The following is an 11232-nucleotide window of genomic DNA, read 5'->3' on the forward strand; positions in this document are numbered from 1 at the left end:
CACAAGAAATGCACTATTCTCTCCATGCACAGGCTTTCAAGCAAGCCTTGTCTTCTCAAAGCCTAGTAAAATAAACCAGACTTGGATCTCTCAAATTCCTTCAAAATTCCCAGACTTTGAGGTTAATACAAAGGGCACAAACCCACCTGTGGGGTCACATGGCTCCACATCAAACCCATAGCAGAAATCAGGATATCCTGAGCAGGCTCTCAGTGGAGTTTGTTACAGTTTGTTACAAGTGATACTTATTTTAGGGACATTTTAATAAGCCTAATCAATCACAACAAATGACTAATAAATCCATAACAATTTTCACCTGGAGATCTTAGGTTACTCTGCCAGAAATTGCAGTGAAGAATAGTGGTTATTAAAAAAGATCTAAAGATTTAACTTTTTTCACAGGATAATTCAAGATGTTGCCATTATGCTTCTGCTCTGAATTACTCTGCAGAGAAATTACCCTCCCCACTGGCTTGAGAAATCTGAGCAGGTCCAGCCTCCTGTGCTTAAATTTATCCCATGTAAATATGGCACAAAGTGCCTCATCCTATTGACAACCTTCTTACAGGATTTTCCTACAGATCCTTTAACAGCTTCACAGCTGTGCTGGGTTTGGCATTTCCAGTTCCCTGCATCCTTAAGGGATAGGACTTCTAATGGGGAGATCCTACCAGTCCTAAATCTTGGAATATTTCTGATTTTCACAGCTTGTCCCATCTACACAAGCAGACAGCCCAGGGGCTGTTTGATTTGTGTCTTCCTAAAGGTCTTCCCATGCTGGGTATTCCCAGACAGGTTTGTGAGGTGTTTGCCTTGCTCTAAAAACCTGTCATTGGTTTTGGTGAGGATTTGGAGGAACATAACGCCCATGGTGGAGGGTGGAATTCATCTGGGCGTCTCTTTGGATGTAACTGGGACTTCAGCCCTGTGCTTTTGGGAAAGAGGGTCCAGTGAGAGGCGTCTCTGGGTCCTCAAGCCATGGGATGGGCAGCTGTGGTGCTGCTCCGTGGAAGGGCAGCAAGACAAATGTTGTGGAGGCTTTTTGTGGGCACAAGGTGCTGCTGGAGAGAGCCTCTGTTTCCGAGGCAGGCTCGTCCTGGCGGGAGCGAGAGCGAGCAGGGAAAGCCGGGACAGCTGCTGGGATTGCTGCTCCTGCGGGTGCCGTTGGGATCCGGGCTGTGGAGGCCGCGCTGTCCCCAAGGCGGGTTCCTCTCCCCCTCTCTGCGGGTGTTATTTACACCATTTCCTGCCCAGGGAAGTTCAGGAGTTTGACGTTGCTGCGTTGGTTTCCGCTCTCCTGCCCGGCTCCCTTCGGGAGCTCTCGCAGAGCCCGGCAGCAGCCGGGCTGGACCCCGCGGGCAGGATGGAGGTGCCAGCCTGGCCCAGGGAGGGAAATGTCACCCGTGTCAGGCCCGACAACTCGGGCTCAACCATCTTGGGAGGGCTGGAAATCCAACCCTGCGTCCATCCCTCCGGCTCAGTCCTGCTGTGGAGGAGGAAGGAGGACGCGCCCGGGCATGGCTGCAGAGCTTTTGGGTTCCTGCCGAATCGACGCCCTCCCCTCTCCCCCCTCATCCTTCCCGCCTGGCCTGCGTCTCCCCTCCCTTCCCTTCTCCCTCCCATCCCGCAGCAAACAAAATGGCTGCTCCATGGCCATTTTGTTTCCCGTCTGGAAGGGGGAAGCCGGGACGCTGGGACTTGGCTCTTTTTTGGAGGCTGCGGCCATGTCCGAGCCCAACTCTCCCGTCTCTACGTGGCACCGGCTGTAGCAAGAGAGAGAAAGGGAAAGAAAAAAAAGAAAAAAAAAAAGGACATTTTGGAATGAGACCAAAGGCAGAGGCAGAGAGTGGGTAGTTTTGGCGTATGTTGAGCTCTGAAAATGCCTGGAATTGCCAAACTGAGCTTTTGTATGAGCAGCATAAGGGCTACTCGGTGCACGCAGAGCCGCGGGGCTGCACGGAATAGCCGGACGGAAAGGTTTGTTCGCTATATTCAATAAAACAGCCCTCCTTTCTTCTGGATTTATAAAGTACCAGAGAGCACTGTTGTCTTAATTTGTTTTTGGACGGGCGGATGGTTTTACACATCGGCTTGGTATGACCAGAGCCGGTCACTGCCGGACGGTAGCGTTTTAACCTGTTGTGTGTCCTCTTGTTTTTGGTGCTCACGGGATCTGACCTTTCCACCGAGCTGGCACTGCCTGGATTTAGCTGATGTAATCCAGAGGATATTTTTTTAGGGATTTTTTTTGTTTATTGCCTTCTTGCCTTGAAAGTTTTCATCTCCGGAATAAAAACATCTTAATTTAAATATTTAAAGCAATAGCTGTTCTTGGCTTTTTAAGCCCTTGCTTTTCTCCCAAGGCTGGAGCTGTACTGTGCTCACAAGCTGTTTACTGCACTCTCTGTGTATCCTGCACGCGTTAAGGTGTGATACACAACAGAAACACCATCAACAGGAACACGCCTTCAAAGTTTAGAGCAACTTGGTGGCGTTACCGTAAAATTTTGCGCAGAAGCAGGGCAAAAACACCAGAACATGCGCCAAATAAAAAGTGATTTTTTTTTTTTTAAGCGATTCTGCATTTCCTTCAGTAGCCTGGATGTCTTGGCGTTAGTAGCCACGTCACTTTGTTTGTGGACACTCTGAGGAGCAGATCCCTGCCCTGTGGCACGGGGGGGATCAGGCTCTGATAAGGTGCCGGAATGATCGTCCTGCTGTTCCTTGAGTGGCTTTCCAGACATGTGGAGAGAAGCAGACACTTGCAGAGCGGAGCTGGGAAGGAGAGCAGAAAGAGGTGAAAAATGGCTTTCCTTGCACAGAAAGGTATTTGATTTGCCTCCATATCCCCTTGGCTTGTTTGCAAACAGACAATAGAGAGAATGGCAGGGCCACGGTGGTCCCGGAGCCGGGGCTGAACAGGCGGGCGCTGGGCGGGTGCTTCACCGTGCAAATTTAATGTTTTGGTCCAAATCTACATTAGAGGTGGACATTACCTGCACACCTTTCATGAGCAGCTTATGAACTCATCATTGAGAAGGTTAGCAGTATTAATTAGAACAGTTTTATAGAGTGTTACAGAAAAAAAAAAGGTTTTTCTTTCAATTTTTGAGTTAGCCTATAGAATTGAGTGCAGAACAGGTAAAAATAAGCCTGAAGGATATTTTTTTCCTCTTATTTTTAGTATTTAATGAAATTACGCTGTGAAATATCAGTAGCGGCTATCTTTTATGACAAAAATTCTGGGACTTTTTTTTGCTTCAGGAGAGGGTGAGGTATATACAAATTTAGAAGGAAAATACTTAGAAAATATTTAGAAAAATTTAGGAAATTATTTAGAAAAAGTATTACCTTTATGGCCACTTTTAATAATGCATTTAGGAAGGGTTAATAAAGGATAAGTCATACAACAAGTTACAGATGCCTGCATTATAGATAACAATATCAGATTCATTAATAATGATCCAGATGTTTAGAAACATCTGATAGGACTCAAGACAACCCCTTAGTGATGAGCAATTGTTTATAAAGATGCCTGCTAATTGCTTAATAATAAATGCGATGACAAAATTGATGTGAAATATTCCCTATGTCATTAAAAGTGTGTGGAGTAAAAGCATTGCTGAGAGACACGGGCTGTTGCAGCATTGAACTGTAAATATTTTTACTTCCATTTCTCTTTCCCTATTCATGGTGTCTTTGATTAATTGTTTCAAAGTGTGATATTTAATATTGACTTTAGGATGGGGTGTTTGCGAAGGTGGTTGGCCTTGCTTTGCTGAGAGGTTTGCCTGGCCTGGGAGAAGTTATAAACAACTTGTCTTCATGGCTAGTTTGGCAAATGTCATTTTTTACTGCTTTCCCGTGGCACAGGGTGTGTCCAAGATGGGTTTTTGGTTTGTTTTCTGCTTTTTGTGTGAGCGGGTTCCTCGCTGCCGGCCGGATCAGCAGCTCCAATTGGCGCTGTGGGTCCCCACAATATTGGGGAGTTACTGAAAACCTTCCACCCTTCTTTTCGCTTATTTTTGGTTTGATTTTTATTCTATTTTATTTTATTTTGGTCTGTTTGGGTTTTTGTTTTTCCAGCCAGGTTGGGAGGACACGAAGCCAAGAGAACAAAATGGCCACACTCGGCCATTTTGTGCCAACGCCGCCGTTCCGGGGAGCCGGGGCTGGTTCTGCCCCAGCTCCAGGAGGCTGAAAATCCTCTTGGAGACTCAGGGTCCTGATTTCCCACTGAGAAGCCCTCCCTGTCCCTGGCACGTTTCGGCACCGACACAAAGGCTGAAAGTGGTGTCAGCTTTTAAAGCAGAGACTTTGTTGTTTTCTGGTTTCCTCCTCCCCCCTCCTCCATTTCATTCAGTGCTCCTTAATGAACCAGATCAGCTCCTCAAGGCTTCGGAGCCTTTCCAGCTCCTCTCCGAGGTGGGCTCCTTTTAAATGCAGACATTTGGCCATGCTCAGCAATCTCTGGTGCAAAGATGTTTCAAAGTTTGGGGGACGGCGTCTTGGGTTTTCTGCTGGGGTCATCACAAGCCGCCCTGAGCCCTGATAAATGAGGAGCAGTTTAGGTCACTTGGATCCCAAAAACAAGTCTGAAAGCTGGACTGGAAATGCCATTTTTATTGCAGCCTGGAGGATCTTGCTGTGAAAAAATACCCTTTACCTCCCAATTTTCCTCACCCCTCCAAGCACCCATAGACAGTGGGACCATGTAGTGACACACTCTGTGCTCAGGGACCTTCATGCAGTGGCTTGCAGAAACTGATGAAGTGTTTTCACAGAAATCAGATTTTATCAATTTTGAGGGATTTCTATGAATCTGGAAAGTGGAAATTACAGGGCCACTGCCTTAAGGCGTGCACAGAAAGTGATGTTTTTTGAAGAGGTTCTTGGCAATCAAGGATCCAAAGAATCTTGGGTTTAATCTGAGAAGGCAGTGAGAAGCTTTGGGTGTGGGTCTCTGACCCCTACAGACCCTGTTGGCTGTTTAATCCAGAATTTTGCATAGCTGCATCACATCCAGGCAAATTTGGGCACATCTCCTTCCTTCCTTGTCTTTTGTCTTGATGGTTTAGACCTCGGGCCATGAGGAGAGGGAATTCCTGTCATTGCAATTTGTGTAGGACAAACAAGTGTGACAGTGATACTAAGGGTAGGATGCTCTTAGTCATCCTTACTGGGCATAAAAAAATCCCCCTGTTCGATCCATAAATCCTCCTGTTTGACTCCTTTCTTCACAGATCCTGCTAAAATCAGGATTCCAGACTCAGGAGCTGGGTATTCCCAAAACCTATACTCATTAAGACAATTATTATAATTAAGTCTTCTGTTTTCAGGTTTACTTATAGAAGTCAGAAGGGATTTTTTTTTCTCTCTCCATGTATAATTACATCTATGTGAGCTCAGAGTTATTTAATGTAATTTTCCACCAACAGTTTGAGATATGCCGAAATGCCTGTTGTCTGCAATGGCATCAAGAGTGACCTTTGAAATGCCTGCCTGATACATCTGGCTTATGTGGTTAAAGTAATATAAACCACCAGATTGGGAATCAGGAAAAATTATTCCTCCAGGCGAGTTACTAAAAGTCTCCTTGGAGAAGACAAGCATCCTCTGCCTCTATACATCACCCAGGACTCATCTAGACTACCCACCCTCCCAGTCCCTGACCAGTGCAGCATCTGCTGGTTTTCTTGCCACCCTTCTGCTTGGTGCATGTGGCAGCAGCTTAATTTTTGGGAAGCTGAAACATTTTGGTTTAAACTAACCCTTCTGTCCCCAAGGAGCTGAGCAGTGACAGACCTGATGGACCCCAAAGCCTGGCTGTCACCTCACCTCAGCTCTGGCTGGTTGAGGAGGGATGTGCAACCCCTGTGCATCACTTTCTATGCTGATAAAACCAGGAGAAACAGCATTTCCCATCAGGAGGCTGTTTGGGATGCACTTGGCACCAGGGATGGGCTGGGCACTCCAGTGCTGTAGGGTCCAGTTCTGCCACATTGGGTTTTGATGTTGTTCATGCCCTGTTACACCAGCACAGGCCTGGGCCAGCACAGTGGGTCATTCCCTGTCAAGGACCAGTTTGGCAAAGGAAATTAAGAGAATTACCTGGACTGTGCTGAATGCCAGTGAGGAGAGCCCATGGAGAGCTCTGGAAGAGGGCACTTCCCAACCCTGCTGCAGAGATACCCTTGCACCTGCGGCCATCCTAAACTCTCCCAAGGATTCCAGCTACAGTAGCTGACCAAAACTTTGGGATTATTTTGCCTGTTGCCTGGTAGCTGTGGAAGCACAAAGCATTAGGCAGCTTTTATCCCTTTGGAAACTCCCTGAGCCCCCTCCTCTCCCACCACAGCACTCAGCAGATGCTTGTGGAGGCTGGGGACATCTCCTGCTGAGCTCCCATGGGAAGTGATCCTTTGGGGCTGTGCTGGGCTGCACATGCAGCCTGCTTGGCGCGGCTCCCTCGTCGTTAGGGCCTCTTTCATCTCCAAGGGGAATTCTTTCTTCTCCTTGCAAAAGAGCCTCACACGTTCCTTTCAAACTCCCAGATTAATACCTCGCCTCTGTATTTGGGTGTACAGAGAGTGAAGAAGCCTCAGAAGGTGAGCCAAGGGCTTGGGGGGAAGCCAGTCTGTCTCAGATCCATGCTAATACTGCTTGGCGGGGCTGCAGCATTAGAGGGACAGCACGGCTGCATGTTGCACTCATTTGTTTAGGAAATAAGATCTGCCTTGATGTACTCGATACCATTACATTTGCAGCCTAAAAGCTTCCTTGTACTTAGTTATTTCTAATCTGCTCAATTCCCTGGAGTGCACAGCAGCTAAATTGATGGATTCTCTTATCTGGTCTGGCAGGTTTGTTCTAGATATGCTGTGTGTTCAGGAGGTGAGGTCAGCCTGGCTGGGTGTGCTTGGCGCTGCTGCAGCTTCCCGAGAGCTCTGCTATCTCTGTGTGTAGCCCCAGGTTCCAAGGGCAGGGCTGCTGCTTTTGGGCACCCTTGGGTGCATGAAGTCTGCAGCTGGTGTGATTGCCAAGCACAAGGTACAGTCCAAGTGGGCTGAAGGAGGTTTGAAGAAGGAGAAAGAGCTCCAGGACAAGGCTGGATATGAGTCCTCTCCCCTGCCATCAAGAATTCTGATTTTTCACTCATTCCTTCTTGCAGGACCTACAGAGCAGCCAATGCCTGGATAAGGCTGATCCCAGTGCCTGGATAAGGATCATCTCAGTGTCTGGATAAGAATCATCTCAGTGCCTGGATAAAAATCATCTCAGTGTCTGGATAAGAATCATCTCAGTGCCTGGATAAAAATCATCTCAGTGCCTGGATAAAAATCATCTCAGTGCCTGGATAAGAATCATCTCAGTGCCTGGATAAAAATCATCTCACTGACTGGAAAAGAATCATCTCAGTGCCTTAGGCTGCCACGGTCCCAAGCTGTCCTTGAGGCTGAGGTAGTAGATTGAATAGTTGTGGAGTCTGGTCCTCCCTCTGAGCTAACTATACAATCTACTGTCTTTCCTAAGGAGACAGTCAGGTCTTCAGCTCTGCTCGTCCACTTCTACACCAGGTGTGGGGCAGGTGGTGCCAGAAAAGCAAATCCCTGCCCATGACCCGTCTGTTCTGCTCTGTGGAGGTGAGGTAGTAGGTTGTATAGTTTGGTGGGAGGGATTTGATCCCATTTCAGGTGATAACTATACAGTCTATTGCCTTCCTTAAAGAGCAGCAAAACCACGGAGGAGCTCCTGAGGCATCGCTTCTTTTGTGGAGGATCCAAAAAAGCAGCATGGCATTGTTAAACAACTCAGTGGGTGTTTCTCTTACAGCATCCAGAATTGCATTCTTCCAGGAATTGCTTCATGCCTCAGGCACTGGTGCATGGAGCCGCCTGCTTCCAGGGAACCCACCTCTCTTTAGGATTCCAGAGAACCAGGGAAATGAGTTTGCACAGCAGCAACTCAGTGTTCAATTCTGTTCTATTTTTTTTTTTTTTTTCCCAGGAGATGGATTCAAGTTGTAAAATGTTTAAATGTGTTGATCTTTTCTGGTCTGTCCTCAGGTCTGGAGGGGAGAAGACACTTTTGTATAAATGGGACAGATCTGAGCTCATGATTTAATTTTTTTGTGCTCAGTTCTGAAGTTTGAGTTCAGAACCAGAGCCAGGGGCAAGCTCAGCCTGTGGACTCAGAGCCCTGGGAGCTGATCAGATTTGGCTGCTTGGCCCCTGCTCAGGAAGTGCATTTTGTTTTGGACGAGTTCCCAGCCTGTCCCATGGAACAGAGTTAGAGGGTGGTTCTTTCTGATCTGATAATCCCTTATCAACTGAACTCCCTCACATGCAAACCCTGTCAGGGAATTTTGGGGCTCTTGGGTATTTACATAGGGTGAACCAATGATTCCAACTAAAATCTTGTCCTAAAGTGGAGACAGGTAAGGAAGAGACTTGAGGCAAAAGGAGCAGGTTCTAATCCTTCTGGGTTCTCCCCCGACAACAGACATGAGAGAAGGCATCACGCCTCAGAGCTCTGGCCCCTGGCAAGGGACAGGGAACTGTTAATTTTTGTGTTTCTTAGGAGCAGATGGGACGATCCCTCTGCCGTTTTCCAGAGTGAGTAGGATCAAGACCAGGAGTGGAGCTGTAACACGATCAGGGCTGCACCAGGAAGGACATTTCAGGCCATTATCACGACCATCTCACTGCCAGGGAGACTGTGAGACCCGAGCCACCGGGGAGCGAGGGCAAGCAGAGGACACCTTCTCAGATGAAGTGGGAGGGAGAGAGCAGAGAGAAATTGGAGCCCTCCAATTTCACCCTGAGCAGAGGCACAGGGAGAGCCAGAGCTGGCTGCTGGGAGTCCCCAGAATGAAGCAGAATTTCAGGCCCCTCTGCTGGGACAGGGCGGAGCTGCAGCGGGGCTGGGACGCAGCTGCTGGGTGGGGATGCTGCAGCTCCGAGCAGAGAAGGAATGCAGCCCTCTCTCCATAAATCTGGCTTTTCAGCAGTCCTGGCGACTTGCTGTGCAAAAAACTACAGCTTGGTCCTCTGAGCTGCATTATTATCCTCCAGCTGCTTGCTCAGGGGCAGGGCTCCTGCCCACAGATTGCCTGGAAGGTACCAAAATAGCAGCACAAGGATGGGAACAGGGCAGCATATCCACTTCATCTGGAGAGGTGTCCCCTGGAAAAGAGCTAATCCCACGTGTCCCAGATGGAATCTCTTCAGTCCCCCTCCATGGCACTGATATTAACTCAGAGAATCTCAAACAGTGGAACTGTGTGAGCTGGAAGCCATGAATAAAATATTACTGGAGATATTCCCTCGTGAAAATAAACTTGGTTTGACTTTTTAAAAAATGAGTCTTTTTATTGCCCTGAAGTGAGCTTGGCTGGTGAACTGGGACCTCTTGAGGGGTGATCACTGTTCCTGACTGACCAAAATCCTGGGTGTGAAAGGGAAGCCACGAGATGAGGATGTGGGGCAGACTGAGTTGGCCAAGCAGCTGAGACCATGTGTGCTGGCTGTCAGCAGGTGCTTTCCTGACACAAATTTTCAGCACAACTCTTACACAAAGCCTGACCTGCTTCCTCACCCTGAATCAGATCAAGGGTTGCAGGTTGGGCTTCCCTCTGCCCTGGATAGTCCTTGCTATAAACAGGTTTATAATGTGCATACCAGCCAGAGGAGAATACAGGGTTCACTAACCCAAATAAATCCCATCAAGGGATAAGAAACCAGCCCAGGTAATGTTTAATTGCTCCAATGGATCCTGGCACAAAGGAAAGGGCAGCTTTGCCCAGGAGGAGGGTGACCAGCCAGGCTGAGCTTACACCATGGATCTGTGGGACACCAGCCTGACTCACCAGCCAGGATCCCACAGCACCTGGCACTGGGGCAGCCACATCACCCCTGACCACAGTGGCAGGCAGGAATGGGCACTTCCTTTCAGCAAAAAGCAGCCAGGAAACAAGATCAAGAAAGGTGAGACCTCCCCAGACCATCTCAAGACACAGTGGGATGAGAGCACTTTCGCCCCAAGCACTCTGAGGGAATACTTGGAAGCTGGATGGAACTGCCAGCAGCATAACCCCAAATACCCAGCAGGGTGTAGGGGCTCACCACAACCCTTCTGACCCACTGCATTCATGGGAGATTCAGGAGCTGAAGCAAAGGAAGCTCCTCTTGTTCAACCAGCAGCAAACACCTCCCTGTCCCTGCTGGAAACAGGCCCTGGGATGGAGGGAACCAGCAGGTGAGGTTGATAAAGAAGCCAGGCCTCACAAACACCACAAATGCCACCATTTCACCCCAGGCAGCACGGCTGATGGGTAATGCCTTCTCCTCCTCCCAGAAAAAATGGCCACAAGGGTGTAAGAAGCTGGCAGAATATCTCTGCCAGGGTCACCTCAGTGCCAGAGTCCCCTTTATGCCAAGCCCAGAAATGGAGTGGAAATGCTGAAAAAGTCTCCCTTGAATGCTTCTGTGCACTCCCCTGTGTACCACACCAAACCCTGCCCTTGCCTAAACCCCCAAATTCAGCATGAAGCCAGGCCCCCAAATGCCTGTGTGGGCAGGCTCAGCCCTGCTGTCCCGGGGAGCAGGGCAAGAGGAAAGCGGATTTCCTTCTGGGTTGGAGTTTGCTGCTGCAAGGATCTCTATAAATAGGTCCTTGCACAACAGCCTGTCCCCACAAGTCAAAACCTCCAGGAAAACAAAACTCAAGGGTTTTCACAGCCCCACACCAGTGATAAAACACTGCCATCCTGGAATTCTGTTGGTGGCTGATAATCAGCAGCAGCATTCTGCCTCGATGGCTCTCAGCAGGCTGGGGGATCCAGCCCTGCAAAAAATCAGGGCTTGCCCGAGTGCCCTGGTCTTGCTGGGAGGAGAAATGTTTTTCTGCTCTTGGTAGAGTTTCTAGGGAACTTCTAGGGAATGCCACACTGTCCTTCACACAGATGCAAAAGCAGACGAGGTCCTGAAATGCACTCCCAGCTCCGAGCCCTCTCCCCTCACAGGGCTGAGGAGCCGCCTCTGGGGCCGTGTTTTTATCACCTGTCCGCAAGGCAGGCAGGGATTTCTCCCCCAGGACAGCGGCAGCAGGAGATAAGAAGCAGCCACGGCACCTGGGCACGAGGTTATTTTGAATCTGATTCTTAACTACACCTGAGGCTGGCAGTGAAAGAAAGCTCAGAGCTCGGGCAGGGTGTGGGGGCGAGTTGAGGTG

General features: G+C 48.8%; 1 long non-coding RNA gene across 1 annotated transcript; it reads left to right on the forward strand.

Annotated features, from left to right (window-relative positions):
- Positions 1-1506: 1506 nt before the first annotated feature.
- Positions 1507-9361, forward strand: LOC136566376 (uncharacterized). Its single transcript, XR_010785015.1, has 3 exons — positions 1507-1977; positions 2575-2826; positions 7172-9361. It is a non-coding gene; the product is annotated as an uncharacterized lncRNA (long non-coding RNA).
- The last annotated feature ends 1871 nt before the right edge of the window (positions 9362-11232 follow it).

Source organism: Molothrus aeneus, chromosome 24 (assembly GCF_037042795.1).
Source record: "Molothrus aeneus isolate 106 chromosome 24, BPBGC_Maene_1.0, whole genome shotgun sequence".
NCBI lineage: Eukaryota > Metazoa > Chordata > Aves > Passeriformes > Icteridae > Molothrus > Molothrus aeneus.